General features: G+C 38.0%; 1 protein-coding gene across 1 annotated transcript in view; it reads left to right on the forward strand.

Moving 5' to 3' along the window:
• The window catches only part of rxraa (retinoid X receptor, alpha a), a 91,932-nt gene that overhangs the window by 8,219 nt on the left and 65,665 nt on the right, over window positions 1-18,048 (forward strand). The window lies entirely within an intron of this gene.

Genomic DNA, 18,048 nt, shown 5'->3' on the forward strand with positions numbered 1-18,048 from the left:
CAAACAGGAAGTCCGCCATTTTGATTTATGATGGGATTTGTAGCCTTTTTTTGTGGCCTTTTTTAGGGGTCATATTTTAACTCCTCCTACAAAATTCATCCGACCGTGTTCAAACTTGGTGTGTTTCATCTTAAGATGTTTAAGATGCAAATTTATCGAAAGTTTTTTATTTTGTCGCACGCTGCTGCTATAGCGATGCATTGGTTGCCAAGTAAAGTGCTGCTTTGTTTTTTTTTTATCTATACATGTGTGAAAACTCGTGAAACTTTGCACACACATCAGACTTGTCATTAACATGAATTTTTAGAGATTTCTTGTGCAATTTGCAATAAATCGCACCCTCTATACATTTTTTATGGAGCATTTCCGATTGGATGATTCAAGCGCGAAATAACTAAAGATGACTTGACTTGACCTAGATTTGTGAAAACTCAGAGGCATACCTATTATATTATTATTATTTTTTGTACCTTACAAGATTATCTCTTGTGCCACATTAAACCCCTTTGCAGGCCTGAGCCAAACCACGGTCCATACATTTGATACCACTGCTTTATTTCAATGGTCAAGTACTTCATAACCACACCTACTTATGCTTGTCCTTGCATATATAGTAGACAACAAAGAGCTCTTTCAACAAAAGACATTTCCATCTACAAAGTCATACAAGGTAAGCACTCTATAAATTCTGCAATCACTACACTTCTATTCCTAAATTATCACTTCAAATACCAACAATGGTTAATACAGCTACAAATTTCTTGTATGTTTATGAAGTATGATACTGTATTTATTTCTACTCCTTTGCTTTTCTACAGAACATGAACAAATCACCAAGCAAATTCTCTTTTGATAAAGACCCTCTAATCATCTCCATACGCAAAGATTGCCAACTTTTTTCCGTAAGTATACAATACATAAACTAAACAGGACAACTTTCTCAATCATATACAGTATGCCATACATATATGTATTAAGTTCTCATTTATTAACAGGTTTGTTAAAGGCACCTTTAGTGTGTTTTTCTGTTTGTAATGTTTCTCCACGAGCACGTCTAGCCATTGATATCATGTAGAACACATATGCTAACCTTTTAGAGACAATTGAAGCTTACTTGCACAGTAGCCACTATCTTAACCACTTAATTCACATGTCTACTTGACAACTTATTACATGCAGTGAAATGGTACTTTGTGCGTCTTATGCTTTTTTCTGAACACTGCTTTTCAACTCTTTCCTTAAAACCAATACATGCGGTACTGTTATACTGTATAAATATATATGTCCGTGTGTATATATTTGTATATTCTTTCAAATAAACTCGTTTTGACACACACAGCCATTGAGTAACATGCAACACGACCACAACGTTTTGCACCAACACGTTACACTTACATAACCATTTATGTACCTGTCGTATCCTTACTTTTATTCATCATTTCATCACACAATCCTAAAACATTGCTTTTTGACCCAGATGATTCAACTATACCATTTTTGCGTGTCTTATTACTTACTAGCTATATTATTTATTAACGGGCAAAAACTATGAATATAAGATCACCGTCAAATATTACGTCTGTAATATCCATATACAGTGCATTACATAATATGCATTTGTATTAAGACACTACCATGCTAAAAATATGCACACGACTGTTCTGTAAACTACACCTAAGACAACCAAACTTCACAGATCTAACATGATTCTTCATTCTTTTTTGTTCTACAGATGTATCAAATGCTGCCACACAGACAGAAGAAGCCACTGAGGACATGCACGAAGACGATGATCACAATATAACAGGACAGGTTAACCCCCCTGAAGTTTTAGCCCGCAGGTCAAAGCGTCCTAGGACTAATTCATCCATGGAGGTTACATTATCCTAAGACAGACTATGTGCTAACCCAAACTCTTTGACCCCAAGGGATTCATCTGTCCCAGAAAACTTTTACACTAAAGAGTTTATCTGTCCTAGGGCGCTGTTAACCCCAGGTTAAAGTGTTATTTAATCTGTCCTGTTACAACAGCTATACATAAACAGCTGCATTCCTCTCCTGTTCCATCTCTCGCACTTCTTTCATCTCTTTTTCTCCTCTACTTATACCTATGCTTGCTCATGTGCTTTTTTCCCCTTTAGATGATGTCATTGGTTAGCCTGCTTCAAAGCTACATTTTTTCTTGAATAACTGTCACACATTTACTGTTTGCTGGACCCTACAAAACTGTCACAATACTTCACTATGTCATGAATACATATGTGTTGCACAGCGACACCACATTAAGAGTCATCAAAAAGCTTTTTATTTGATCACACACCATCTCTGTGCCATGCAATGTTTTCAAATGAACAGATGCTGGTTTTGAATATCAAACGAGCGACTTTTCATGAAACTTTGCACACACATCAGAAAGTCCACACTTTTGAATTTATTTTGGGAATTGTGCATCATTTTTGGCCTTTTACTGCACCTTTTTACACACAAGGCACGGCAAATGCATTTCTATTTTCCATGGTCCTTGTCTATTTAACAGTACCCCAACGTGCAAGTCCCCCGACTTGCATATACCCCAACGTGGCCCGGGTTGCGAGGGCCCTTTATAGCTGCTCGCAGCTCTAGTTTATATTTGCTTCCCTTTGCTTTCATTTGTCAGCAGCCAGCGATGCTGTCATTGGTGTTGTGGTGATTAAATGATAAAGAATTAATTTTACAGAATTTTAAACAATTTCAGGCATTATATTTGTCCCTATTTTAGCAATGCCCTATATGAAAATTTCCGGAATGAAAACTCACAAATTCCTTCACAGTGTGTACACACAGTCACAAACACACACACACACACATAGACAAAATTGTTGGTACTCTTCTGTTAAAGAAAAAAAAAACACACACACAATGGTCTCTAAAATAACATGACTCTGACAAGACTGGAATTTCCCAAAGTGCATATACTGTACAGACAAGCCGCAACGCTTCTGGGAGAATGTCCAGATGTGACAAATCTAGAACTTGTGGCAAGTCACATTAGCTCTGTGAACAGACACAAAAATGAAGCACACAAAGAAAAGAACAGAATCTCTCACCACATCACAATCCAATTAAATTGTGCTTTTTATTACCACTTTTCTATTCACGATTTTCAATACAATGCAGATGTAAACAATTTTTTAATTAATTTCATTTCAAAAGTCAATTATTATTCTAGCTGAATGAAAGTGGAAATGGAAAAAAGTAAATACATTTGTAGTGGAAGAGCAGCACCCACCAGACATGTGGCACATGTGTGAGTCAGCAACGGGGCTGTACCAGCATATACTGTCCACGATGATGCTGTTGTTGTGTTTTTTTTTTTTTTTACCCATACTCAGGTTGCTGCCTACCAACTTTTAGTACATTAGCATTGTATCATCAATACTTGTCTGTAATGAGAGGTGAAATGTCTTCAAAGAGAATCCAGTTGCGAGCAATTCAATGCTGCGTAAGAAATGACCTGAATGAGAATATCAACAAGCATAATCAGTAATAGTGTTCGACTAAGGGGTAGGATGTAAAAAATCTTCCTTAGCATTTTTAGCATGTTGCTGTCTTGCTGTGTTAGCATACAAACAATTAGCATGTTTAGGTGACCAGAGGTCCCGTTTTAGCCGGGACAGTCACGTTTTGAGCCTTGGGTCCCATGCTCCAGCGGATTTCGCCAAGCTCATTGTTTTGTCCCGATATTACGCAGGTTTTGTCCTGGCGTCACGTTTTTTTTTTTGTTTTTTGTTTTTTACCATATGTATGTCAGTCACATAGTTGTCATAGCAATTCACACACTAAATCCATTAAAAGAGAATTTATCTGTTAAATTCCTTCCTATTTACTTCCAAATTCATCTTTGCGTTCTCATTCGCATCCACAATACTGTTTCCTGCTTTCTCATATAAAAATCATGCAAACTGTAGTCCATCTGCGGTCACCAGTCGTTGGTCAGATGACGCAAGCTGATACTTTCAAGCAGTATATTTCCAATGCTACAATGCATTACCGGCATGAGTTCAATGGCACAGCCAGATTCTAATAGCTGTCGGGGCTAAGCAAAAAAGGTTGGCGAATGGTGAGTGCATTGACTTTTTAGCGCTGTTGAACAGTCAACCAAATTTTTGAAAACCTGGTCACCATAATGATGTTAGCATTTCAAATTTTGAACAGTTCTCATTAGATATTGTAGCTACAAGGCTAGAAATGTAAAAATGTGAAATCCTTATCAAAAGTATCTTGACAGGTTTTCTGACTCATTAGACTGTACATTAGCAGTTCAACAAATCACATACTAAAGAACAGGACAAGATATATTTATCATGAAAAAATAAAACTAAACAAAACAAAACTTAACTATCATCGACAGGTGAAGGAGTACTACCATCTTTTTCCTAGGGCAACTTGGGCAATTTTCCAGTACTTTTTCTTCAAAACGATTCAATTGCATGCCATCTCTAATCAAAACCAATGCCAGATTTTCATTGATTACTCAGTAATTGCTTTTATTTATTACTTTGCCAATTTCATGACCATTTTCAATGACCATTGTGGGTTTTCTTTCGCTAATGGAATGGTACCAACAATTCTATGCATGTGCATTGTGTTGTTTTGATGCTTCACTTTCACGAGTCATCCGCGCACGATGATTTTAAGGGTTTATTTCTAGTCCTCTTAAGTGTCTAAATGGCTCTTCTTTCCACTGTCAGTATTCAGGGTGCGTACAGCCACTCTTTTGAAGTGGAAGCGTAGTCTCTGTGGGAATTTGACCAGATCACACCCGTAATTCGCATTGAGAGGAAGGTCGTCTTGCCCTCCTCTTGAGCCACTGCTGTGCTCTCTTGTTGCGCTTGTGCCATGAGCGAGAAACGGGAAGATGAGCGAAGCTGACATGAGACATAAACAACATACGTGAGAAAGAAGTGTAAAGAGGGAAAGCACAACATGATATAGCTGTGTTGTGACATTCAAATGCTGCCAAGAAACCATAAAATCAGTAGCTGTCAGAGGCAGAAACCCCTCCTCCCTTCCACTCCTCCACATTCCTCATCTTGGCACATTTTCCACAATAAAAACAACTGTCTAATCTTCCTCTCATATTGCATTAATGCATGAAGATGACTGCTGTTTCTAGGCTATGTTGTGTTTTGTAATTAAGTTATAAGCACATGGACTTTGTCGGTCACAGGATGCCAAATCAAGTGAATTGATAGGTTGTGGTTATTTTCGTACTTCCATTTTTAATTAAATATAGGCTATCCCCCTGAACTTATACTTGAACTTGATGTGTCTGCTGCGTGCCCCACAATCATGGCCACATTAACAACAATATTATGCTGGCGTATACTGTACTGTATATCTTTGTACTTTAATGGAAGTCACTTTTAACTCATTCTATCCCAAAAATGTATTAAAAAAAAAACGCTTTTTAATACTTTGTCCTTCCCTCCCAAAACCGTGTTTACATGTTTTTTTTTAATTTATGTAAGAGCATAAAGAATGCTTTCATGCAGCTTCTGACATGAATAGGTGGCTTAAAGAAATAGTAGTTGTTATTTAAAAAAAACAAACAAAAAAACAGCTAGCAGGTGGCAACAGAGTATAAGAGATCACCCAGGGCCATGTTGGAACAAGCTCTTTTTGTCAGTGTTTTCACCAGGGATGTGAATATTGACGAAACTTAGCTACTTTCGAATGCTAATTGCGGAAAAATGGAAACAGATACAAAACGTTTTTCCCCTGTTGAAAAGAGATTCTAATCTGTCTTTTAGTAGGTTCCATGTCTTTGTAGCAATAGAACACAATATTCTGTGGGCCTGGCAAAATCAGTCAAAATACAGTAAAACAGCCAGAGATCTCGGGGGTTGCTTCACTGAAAATGGGTGGGAGGGAATGAGTTAAATATGCTTTTAAATTAATATCATGCAATCAACTTGGATTTACAATTTTTTTTTAAGCAGAACTTATTTGAAATGATCTTACTTCAGAGGGATTTTTGCATTCAACCTCTGCTAACACCTGCTTTTAAAAAAATCAATTTCCAGCAATTAAAGCAACCCCAACAGCTGAAAAGGATCACATTGCGTTTGTATGTTTTGAGTGTAAATCACCTGGGTTCCTGTTTCTTGTGCGGTACTCACTGTTGTGTTCAGTGAAAATGTTTCAAGCCATCTTTCGTCACAGAGATCACGTTTCCACGCCAGTGCCTGTTCTGTTGTTCAGACCTCTGAGTATCTCATTTCAGCCAGGTCTTTACTGTATGTACAGAATACGAGCTGGTTCTCAATGTTGTCGCCTGCTGTTTTGTGTGAAGTCTTTCTCGGAATTCATGATGATGTAGGTTTCTCCTCCCCTTGAAGGCTCCCCGGTGGCAATTGATGAAAGTTGAAGCTGTTTCAATGAGATCGCTAATGGTACTTTTTGCCATATCCTATTATGGCTAAGCTTTAATGACTTCAGTGTCTTGCAACGTGTTCTTCAACTTCTCACAATACAATGATGGAATAACACCCAAGTCTTTGGGATTATATAGGTTATGACTGCAATTATGATAAACATTGGATCCATTAGAGGAACAACTAAACTGTGTAAAGTACTGATGAAATTGGTACCCAGGGACCTGGAATAGAGTACTTTTGACACTGCCAGTTATCTCTGAAAAAATGTATTTATTTAAAAAGTTTCACAAATTACCAAGCAAAAAAAAAGTACCTTATGTGAGATAACAAGGTTCCCAATGTGGTGTGTTCCTAGGCTTAGTAGGCATTGACTGATTAACTGTTGACACCTGCAATTCTAACATGTTAATACATCCGTCCAGAGTGTGGCCCTTCAGACTTAACACACACCTGTACACCCACACACGCATGCACAGACACACAGTCTGCGCAGCAGTCTGGAGGGCTTTGTCACCTACGGTTAGACACCTTGCCAAGCACGTCTGGTTTTAGGAATGTCCAAAACAGCAGGAAGGTGGAAGGGTGCTAAGGCTGGAAGGGGAGGGGCAAGAAAAACACTACGAACATTGCAACTTGGTTTTGTGAAAGGAATAGACTACAACAACCCTTTCATTCCACCTTGAAGCACATTTTTCTGCAAAGAGAAATTGTTTTATTTTAGTTCATGCTCTTATTGTGTGGCTGATCTTTTTTGTTTTCCAAAACAAGAAACATTTTTCTTTGTTAAAAAATTAAATAAATCACATGTAATGAGTTTTTTTTTTTTTTTTAATTAGACAAATTACAAAATTAGGTATTAATGAATTGACAACAATGATAACTTTTCATGACCATTTCTTAGTTTGCTATCTGAAATGGTGATACATATCTGAATAACTGTGTACAGTCGGGATGCATGCATTTTCCAAAAACTTGCTGACAGAAATTAGCCTCATAAGGAGGTGTGCAATGTGGTGGTGATTAGCATTGTTTGGCAGAGGGCTGCGCTTTCCTGTGTGATTGAAAATTTAAACGTGAATATTAACCATATATGAAAAATTATTACATTTTTCGATGTTTGTTTTGTGCTAATCCCAAAAAAGCTGGGAAGCCAGGTATACTCGGCCAGCAGAGACAGGCCGGCGCCCAAATGCGAGCAGTTGTCTTTTATCATTGTGAGCCGCATACCAAAGTGTTGTCGCCTGCTCAAACAGCTCAGACAAGTTCAATTTTCTGGCCCATCTCCGATCTTTTAAAAAGTCTGATCTGCCGATTCCAATTTTTTTTCTGATCCCGAATTATTGATAACAAGCAGTGACTGTAAAACAATGCATACAGGTTGTTTTAACCTTACCGTCCCATGCATGGTTATCATCAACATTTTTAAAATCATTTTTGTGGATTTATTTGATTTATTTTGTTTTTGTAATGCATTTCCATATATATATATATATATGCATATATATATATATATATATGCATATATATATATATATATATATATATATATATATATATATATATATATATATATATATATATGTATGTGTATGTATATGTATGTATGGATGCTTGCATGATGTAGTGACGCAGCTGAAAGGCGTATGTACTGTCTGGAAGAGTCAAGGTCAGGAGGTTGTGGCTGGGTCACGCTCTGTGGGAGCGGAGCAGCCTCTACAGACATGACAAGCAAAGAGGCCGAGGAGAAATCAGGGACTGCAAACGGAAGTCAGACGCGTGCTGTTTTTATTTAGCTTCCCTCAGTATTTACTGTAATTCATTGATTCACCACAGCCCACATTACAGCCAAGATAATTGTTAATTGTTCTAAAGAGTAATGTACAAGTCACCTAATCAGTTGCACGCACAGTCGCACGCACATACATGCTATGTTACGGATGAGAGTGGTTCTTTATTACAGGATCCTTGTCAATGCTAAGTTGCTCTGGGGACTATTAAAGTCTTGATTTAAAATAAGAGAAGACTGATATTTAGGAAAAAGGGGCTATTGTGTTGTTGAAAGAAAATAGTGTAAGTAAAGAGAGGATTTGGAAGAACAAGCAGAAGGAGGGAATAATGTGATACACACATCTGGATTTCCTCAGCACAATATTTGTTCAGCATCTGGAACAATTCCCTGGAATTTTAAGGGTCCCCTCCTTTCATTTCAGTTATATTTTTTTCTCCTTTTCACTCCCCCCTTTTTTTCTGCATCTTCAAAGTCTTGCACCTTTATCCAGAAGGCACGTAAATATTCACGTTGAAATGCATGTTGAGCAAATGCAGACTTTATAGTGGCTCAAATTGGACCCATGTGACCAACTCTCCTTAGTGTAAAGTTCCAGCTAATTAAGTGGCACCGGGTTGTGAATTTAGACCTTTTCCAGACCTGGGCAAAGCACAAGCACTCATAAAAATGCGTGTGTGTGCGTGTGTGTGTGTGTGTGTGGGGGGGGGGGATTTCAAAATTCCCAACCTTCCACAGACAGTAAACTTTAAACCATTGCTTGAAAAATAAAGTTGGTGTAATTCCACCCATACTTTAAATAGGAAACATTTGATGTTTTGCTAATTATAATCAATATATACAGATGTTGTTTACACAACAATAAGGTAAAAATGGATCGTTTTCATTGTCACAAAATGACTGAGAAACTATGATCTTTGTATGTCAGGCAGGAGCTAAGCGCCTGCACCTCTCATGCAGTTTTTCAAAAATCAAATCAACTGTCAGCCATTTATTTGTAAGCGTAATATAAAATGACTTTGAAATTATATTAAACTGTTTGGGGATTGTAAATTGTGATATTTTTGGTTTAAACTATTTATATAGTAGGGGTGTTAAAAAAAAATCGATTCGGCGATATATCGCGATACTACATCGCGCGATTCTCGAATCGATTCAATAATCGGCAGAATCGATTTTTTTTTTTTTTTTTTTTTTTTTTTTTTTTTTTTTTTTTTTTTTAGGATTCACACCTTGAGCATGGAAGAATGTTATATGAACGGCACATTAAGCCTTAATATTTTTATTTTAATGCTGTTCAAACATGAAACAGATTACAACCTCCTATAAGACTGAAATTTCAGATAAATAAATAATACATTTTCATATAAATCTTACACTCTACAAGCTTACTGATTAATATTTTCTAAATATGAATGAAAAAAAATCGCAACAATCGACTTATAAATTCGTATCGGGATTAATCGGTATCGAATCGAATCGTGACCTGTGAATCGTGATACGAATCGAATCGTCAGGTACTAGGCAATTCACACCCCTATTATATAGTCATCTATGAATATTTAGGAGTGGCGTCAATTACTCATGGTTTTTCGCTATTCACAGCAATCCATATATCTTGTTAGTAGCAGGGGTTTACTCTGCTCTAATATGCATGCCAGGTCAGTAGTTAGAAGATTCTGCTAGTTTTCTCGGGTGTTAGATAGAATAATATTTTGTCTAGCCAGGTATAAAATATTTAATTTGATTTCTTCAAGCCATGAAACTCTGCTTGTCAAAGCGTTATCAAACTTACTACAAACATATTTGCAACATGTCTCGACCCAGGCACATCACACAGATGACCTTTTTCAGCATTTAAATGTTAAGCATGTTTTCACAAACACTGCCATTTTCAGGCTCAACAGCACACTTGCAATATAAACAACCATCTACAACGACACTGTATCAGTTTTCAGTTGAAAACATTCACTCATTCATTTTATACTGTCCACGTTTCTAGGTGAGCCGGAGCCTTTCCCATTTCTGGGTAAGACACCCTGGACTGATTGTCAGTCAGCTGCACAGTACAGAGCAGCCATTCACGCACACATTCATTTCACAGCAATGGACAGTATAAACTCTCTTAGTTACCATAACATATATGTTTTCTGAGTGGTGAAGGAAGCCAGAGGAAGTACGGAACATGCAAAGCCCACACAGAAAAGCCAGAACTGAGATTCAAGCTACAACCTGTGATAACCATGCGTGCCACATGTTGAAATGGCTTTTGTGAGAATGGCTCCTGTTGTAAAATGAAGGGTCTGGTGCTTGCCATTGAGGTATTAACTTCCAAGATGACAAAATAAAAAGGCCTTTGGACTAAATCATCACTTTATTAGGCTGAGGTGATACTGCTGCCTACCTAGGAGCGTCTATCCTCAGCAGTGAGATCACAAGAGGTCTTCGCTCTCCGCTCGCATGCTCATTAGTGATGAAGATTTCGACAAGCTCTGCGCACCTCCCGTCTTACCTGGGTGAAGCCCCTCAGGAGCTCCTGATGTTGCTGATGGGCAAATAGACTTGACTGAAGGGGAAAGCAGGAGAGCACTGAGATACATGCTAATGTTGCAAGTTTGCTGATCAAAAGACAATATCTCCTGGTCTGCTACTGATCTGACGTTTACTGATGGGCCCCCTTGAGAGCTGCAGTGCCCACTGGTAGGTGGAGGGCAATGATCAGATGCAAAGTGTTAGGGGAGGAGCTAGAAATGCATATTGGGTTTAGGAGTGTGCGATAAATGTTGCAGACGATGTAAATTTGGCAGCTTTGGACTCTACCATCCAATTGCGATAACACTTGTTGATCACACAATTATACATTAGGTGATGTTCAGATGCACCAAATAAAGTGTCCAGTTTACCTAAGCAATGAATAATGACATATTTATAATATAGTCATTCTTAGAGAAGCACCAAATTGTTGCTAGTCTGTGTACTGTATTTTTCTGTTGTGTAAGTCCACGGATGTGGAGCCTGCACCAATGTGCAATATTTTCCCTTTATTGTGTGTGCCTCTCTCCTTAGCAAAGTGACCTCACTCTTGCTCATCCACTTGACCAGCTTTGTATCTCTCCGATCCAAATTAGGTTTGTTGTTTTGGACCTTATATTTTGAGTGGTGCACCATTGTTGAGCTCTAAGCTGATCTGACAGTTTGTCTCTCTTGGTCAGTAATTGTTATTTGAGTTAAGAGTTTTTACCCCTCAAGGCAGCTTTCATATTTTTAGAGCTGCCCTATGCTACAATGGCTCAGTGCCTCTTGCAGCATTTGCAGGTAAATGCACAGTGATGTCATCAGTGACATTTCAATGGAAGAAGTCTACACAATACGACCTCAAAAAGGGACTAACCTCTTGACTTGAACTCAACCACACTGAAAAGATTGCACTGAACTTGAATCAGATTTGGTCTTTATGAAGCAGACATTTTTCTGCAGTGCTGCTGATGCACATTGTGTCCGATAATTGACCTATATCTTTGCATTTTTACTGGTAGCATCTATTGTTGTCTGGATTTTATATGATTAACCCTTTTGTTGTCCTAAAAAAATTACAATACATTTGACACTATCTCTGGGTGAAATTGGGTCAAATTGACCCCAAGGATATTAGGAGGGTTAATTAAACATGCTTGTTGTTATATTTGGATACTAAATAATGAAAAAGATTGGTTAAATACACAATACCCAATTTCCATCAAAGCATGAATAAAAATATCTATCTAGCTAGTTAGCTATCTGTGTGAAGAGCTTTGTGTGAGTCAGTGGAATTACATCATATTGACTGGCCTGAATCCGATTGGCCACTCCATCCCATCTGCTATTCAATTGGGGACATATTCACCCATGTGCTTATGTCAGAAAAGGTGCGCTGCTGCACGTTTTTTTTCCTATGGTAATGAGTGTATCACTTAAACACCTTCATGAAATGTATGCACTCTGGTTGGCGCGACCATGACCAATTTGGCTGCGCCCGTATACTCCCAGAGACTTGAACATCTTTTGTCTTTTGCGCTCTGGACTCTGTATTACGGTTTAGTGCATCTCTAAGGCCTAACGCCTCTATGGCAAAACATCACACGTAAGAAATTGACTTGTGAATCGAGCATTAGGGTCTCAATGATGTCTCTCCAGTGCTCAGATTTCTCAATCACCCACTGACGCCCACATTCACACACAAGAATGCACACATGGACTGCTGTGGATGATACTGACTGTGCTGTGGGGATTAAATGGCTCTTACTTTCGCTGACATGATAGACACCTCAGTGGCGCCCTGCTAATAAAAGTAGGGCCCTATGACTTCCGAAAACGTAAAATACTATTCCCTAGGACTTACTCCTTTCAGTCCGCCAGGAGACTTAAGACTCCTGCTGCAGGGTGCTCTCATTTGCTATTTAGGCAGCTTAATAAAGCCTTGAAGATGTGTTCGCCCCCTGGTGGTTGGCTGACTACTGGATGAGAAAGTGGTTGATTATGTGCAGCAGAGCTGAGCCTACATTTTAAATGAAAATATTACAGGCGATCAGGTTAACTTTAAAACAATAAATTTGATCCATTGTACATCTTTTATGGCATCTGTAAAGCTAAAGTTTATTGGAATACAGATGTTTTAATGAGTGATCCGAGATATTAATGCACACTTTGGCTGTCGGTGTATAAGCCTCGAAACATCGACTGACACTGTTTTTTTTTTCTTTTTTAACATTCACCGTCCTCTGCCTATAGGTAAGATAATGAGCAATGTATGTTCCGGTTGTTATAGCCTGCCATAATAAAGCCGTCTCACACTGGAACTGTGTTCACTGCTGTTATGATCATTTTCATGCTATCTAAGGCTTTTGCTTTGTTTCTCATCTCAGAGGGAATGGCTCATTCTAGTCTTCAATACTCTGCTTTTTGTGCTCACTGAAAAGCCTTGCTTCCCACCAGAATACAGTAAAGCATCACACTCGTTATGCTGAGCCTCAGCCCCCGTGGAAGAGAAATAATTTATAAAATGAAATCTACATTTGTTGTGTAAATGACCACATGCTGTAGGATATTTAATCCTGCCTGCAGTCGATCCCAGTCATGTGACTTGACCTAGTTTTGTTTGCCTCCCTCTCGCTGCCTGTCTCTCCATTTTTTTTTCTCTTTCATTCTCAACCTGGCCATTGCACTTTTTGAAACTATCTCTGAGTTGTTTTACTCCCGTTCTCCATATTCCTTCTCTTCTTTGTACCTCAATGTCCACCCATATGCAGACTAATGTCGGCATGTACTTGACTGATTCAAAGTGTGAGAAATGTGTTCAATCTTGGTGCGGTAGTGTGTGTCATTGTAGCCTTGGGCTGCATACCGGGTTCAAAATCATAAATCTTTCATGTGAAGGGAGTGCCTCTCAAAAATGATTGCCATGTGACAGTGCAGAGTGAATTTTACTGACGTCACTCATGTCATCATATTCACGTTTGCTCTTTTTTTGTTTGTTTTAATGGAAGACAGAGATGAATAATCACTCTCTTTTTGAAAGCTCAGCCCAGGAATCCCCAACACATCAGACTACGGTTTGTTTTTAATGAAGTAGCACTGCAAAGAAGTGCTCCACATAGTGTGTCTTCCGTTTGCTTCGGAATTTCATTACTTTGGTGTTATGCCCTTCCCTTGACCTGCTGGTCAATTCATCATTCAGTCTACCATAAAAACTTGTTGCTGTAAAATTGGCCTGGCTGGTCAGACATTTTGCATATTTCAGGTAGTTATATGCATTTTTCATAAGAACAGATTTAATATAACTCATTTTGTCTATATAAATAATAATGTACCGTACATTGACGAAAGATGCGTTCTTGACAAGATTTTACAGCAAGAGCGTCTGTGAAGGCTGCTTGGCAAAGTCTTCAGTTAGATGATGCGTTGACCCATTGGAATGTGTGGCATGTATTCATTCTTGAAGAGGGCACATTTACTTTTACTGTCTTCATTCTGAAGTGAAAACAATACACTCCACATGCCAGTAATGTAGCCCATTTTATTATTATAGATCTTCAGACTATTTTTTGTTTTGGGATTGTTGGAATTTTTCCAATGGCCATTTTTATTCTGACCTTACAATATAAATTAAGCTGCCAAGATGCTGTGTATTTTTATTTTACTCTGAAATTAAAATACCTTCATGTCTATTCATTGAATTTTAAGATTTGACGTCCTTGACAAGATGATTACAATATTTTTCTCCACTGGAGTCAAGTCCATAACGGAGCTTTACACATTTTAATCCACGATGTCAATTAAAGGCAGTAGTCATAGAGCACATTTATCTACTCTGTCTAATCTGGCCAGTAATTTTGCTCTTACGCAATTTTTGTGTATTTAATTGTCTTTGCTTTCAGTGCACGTTGATGCAAAACAGGTGCAGCTCCAGATGTTTTGGTTTCATGTTTTAAATTATGTAGCACTTCTATCACATAAGATTCTCTTGAGATGTGTCTCACTCGTTTAACCATGTTACTTCTGATATATGCTTATTATTTTTAAAGTAAGACTAGATTTGCAAATGTTTTCAATAATTTCAGAAGTACAAGTAAAGCATTTGTGTTGCAAATGTAAAGCTTACAGAAAACCGTTATAAAAACATGGACGAACCAAGTTTTTGCATTCACTTCTTGATTTGAGGAAGTTAACTAAGACTGGCAGAATGAGTCAACATGATGGTGCATCTTGAATTAAGAATTCATTAAACTTGCTTGGTGACTCTGGGTCAGAGTTACAGAACATACTGTTCTAAAAGTGAAGAATATGGGCACCAGCACAGGTTCTTTGTTGTGTTTTGTCCTTGGGTCTTTCTATATGTTTATATTTCCGATATGTTATGTTGAAATGTACTGCGCTTAAGGAGCAATAGGGAGTTGGGTTAATGACTGGCAGAATATGTTCTCCTGTAGAGATACTAACATGGGTGTGTGGAGTCAATTTAGCGACCTAACAGGGAGCATGCTCCTGAACCTTCTGGTGAGTGAGGCAGATGAGTGGGGCACAGGTCGCAAAGCAACTCCACACATCGCTTTTTTGCCTCGGAGCACCTCTACACTGATGTGTTACATTTCACTCTGCATGCATCTCAGTCCTCACTGTGAAGTCGAGCTTTATTTCAACATTAGTTGCTGGAGGTAATTCTCTTTGATCACTCCATAACGTCAGCTATAATCAAGGAAAATGAAGGCCAAAACTAATTGCAATGCATATTTAAAGGAAAAACAAGACTTTTGATGCAGGTTTGAATCACTTTGAGTCCAGGGTGATTATAAGAAAATATAGGACAAATATCCAATGGCCATCCATTAGATTAGGACTCTACAAGAAAGTTTTAGCGCTGCAGCTCTGGTGGTGATATATCACACTTGAGAAAGGGTCAGCTGTTGGCAATACTTCATCATGTAAAAACCTACTGTGTTGAAAAGATGAGTGGATCTTGATTTTTTTATGTGTATCCGTTCCTGAGCAAAGCAGCCTCTTTGTGCTCGTGCGGCTTTTTTTTGGAATCCAATCACACAAATTTGATTAAAGTCGTTTGCCTGAGCGCTGCTAGGCCCGCAGTGTGGCCCTTGTTCCCTTATTTGCCCCCGAGAAGGGTTTTGACGTGCAGAAGCAGACTTTGAACTGACCCCTTTTGTTTCTTCCCCTCTAACCTCATTTGCCACACTCTTTTAGTTGCTCTTCCGTTTTGCAACTTATGCCCCCTTCTACACCCTGTCTGTCATTGTTGCCTTTGCCTTTGCCTTAATCTCACAGGAAAAAATAAATAATCAGAAGTTGCCACTTTCGTCTACTCAAATCCTGGACTCCTGTTGCTTTAAATAACCATTGTTCATATTAAGGATGTTTTATGGATTAGGAAAACCTGAGTCACCATCCACCATAGTCAGATAAAATTCAGCATTTAAGTCTTCTTTTCCATCAAATTAAGAACAAAATAGTTCACTTTTTGTTTCAATGTATTCTGAGGTGAATATGGTAAATAGTTACAATTATATTTTATTTCCCTTTAATAATTTTTTCAGTGATGAATGTGAAACATAAAAACTGAATAGCATAGTGTTGTAATGTTGAGGTGACAGTTTGCAAAATAAATCCTTTACGGTTCTGTTACCTGTTTACCATATATTGTATTTTATAAGCTCCAGGTAATGCTTAGGACTGTCAGTAGGGACGTGCTGCTCAGCTCAGTAATAACAGTCATCAAGCTGTGGTTTCATCGTTGGTCTTCAGTTACCTCTTCCACACACAGAAAGCTTGCTGCTTCAAATGCCACGCCAAGCATGGCAACTGCCATTTTTACTCCTTTGTATTGAAATGAATATACAGTATAGACCTAATATTGTGTTTCTCCCTGCAAGAGTGCAAGTTGTTGCAGAAAACTGTTCTTGCTCATTTCAAAAGTGCCCAAGTGTCTTGTAAAACAGTCACTTTGAATCTTTTGCGGTTGAAGTTTTTATTGCCAGATCAGATTGCAAGTTGCAACAGCAATTGAATTTGGGACACGGCGAGCAAATCTGAAGAGAAATTATTATTGGTTCTTTTAGTAAGGGATGTGTTCCTGTAAGTGATTTGGCTTGTTTTGTCTTAATCTGACAATTGTGTCTTCAAACCAAGGTCTGGGCATCTGCTTTTCTTTATTATGTCTACTTTCTGTCTTTGACCGAAAGAAGCCCTCAGGTTTCCCAATCCAACCAAGACAGAGCGGTTTAGGGACAGGGCCCATGGGTGTGTGATGGGGCCTTAAATTTATATCACAGCATTCTTAAGGAAATGACCCTTACGGATGGGTATCGTTAAGATTTTAACAGTACTACTAATCTTAATGAAACTGCTTATCAATCTGATATTTTATAATGGTATTCTTATTGGTACTTTTATTGTCTAGAAAAACAACAAACAAAAATATGAATGATCATTGCTAAGATAAACTTCTCTTGCAACTACAATAAGATTAATGTAAAAACATAAATAAAAAACAAATAACAAAAAAAGACATGGTTTGACCAAATCACAATGAAATGTTAAACCTTATATAAACAATTGTTGGAAAAGAAAATTGGTGTCGAGCAACAAGGTGAGTGCAGCTGGGCTGCAAAAAAGCACTACTGTGTAGTGGAGATGCACATTTTCTAAATGTTTGTTAAGCTCGCTTGTGTTTCCCGGCATTCCTGGTAGTAATGTGTATGATGAGTGCTTTGTTGTTGTTTTTGTGGTGTTGATGGTCAGGCTTTGCTTTGGATGGGATAAATATGTGTTAAGAGGCTTGTTATCATCTTCAAAATGAGAAACATAAATGTGGGGACGGATTGCTGATGGAGCATTTGTGATCCTGAGTAGGTAGAATATTTTCTATACAAATCAGAAAGGATTGGCGGGGAATGTCGAACTCCTTTTAGGTATAGTTTGTCAGTGGCCAACTAGTACTTGATGCATTAGGGTTCTCAAGTATGTTGTATTTCTGTCAAAAAAAAAAAAAAAAAAAAAAAGCAACATTGTATAATTTTTCTTCACACAAAATACTTTATTTCTCTATGAGTGTCATAAAATGCACATAAATGTATTTCCGAAAACCGCGTCTTATCTTTGCATATTACTGCAAACAGAAGTGTGTTAGTTGACAAAATATCATTTAAAACATTTTCTTTCCTGACCTTGTCAAGATAACATCAAAAAGAAATGTACTTACCGGTACGGTATTTGGTGACCGTGAGTGTGGGAGAACTCTTGAATCTCCTGGACTGTTATACAGGACAAACAAAAGGAAGGACAAACTTGTTCTTTCAC

This window comes from Festucalex cinctus, chromosome 15 (assembly GCF_051991245.1).
Source record: "Festucalex cinctus isolate MCC-2025b chromosome 15, RoL_Fcin_1.0, whole genome shotgun sequence".
NCBI lineage: Eukaryota > Metazoa > Chordata > Actinopteri > Syngnathiformes > Syngnathidae > Festucalex > Festucalex cinctus.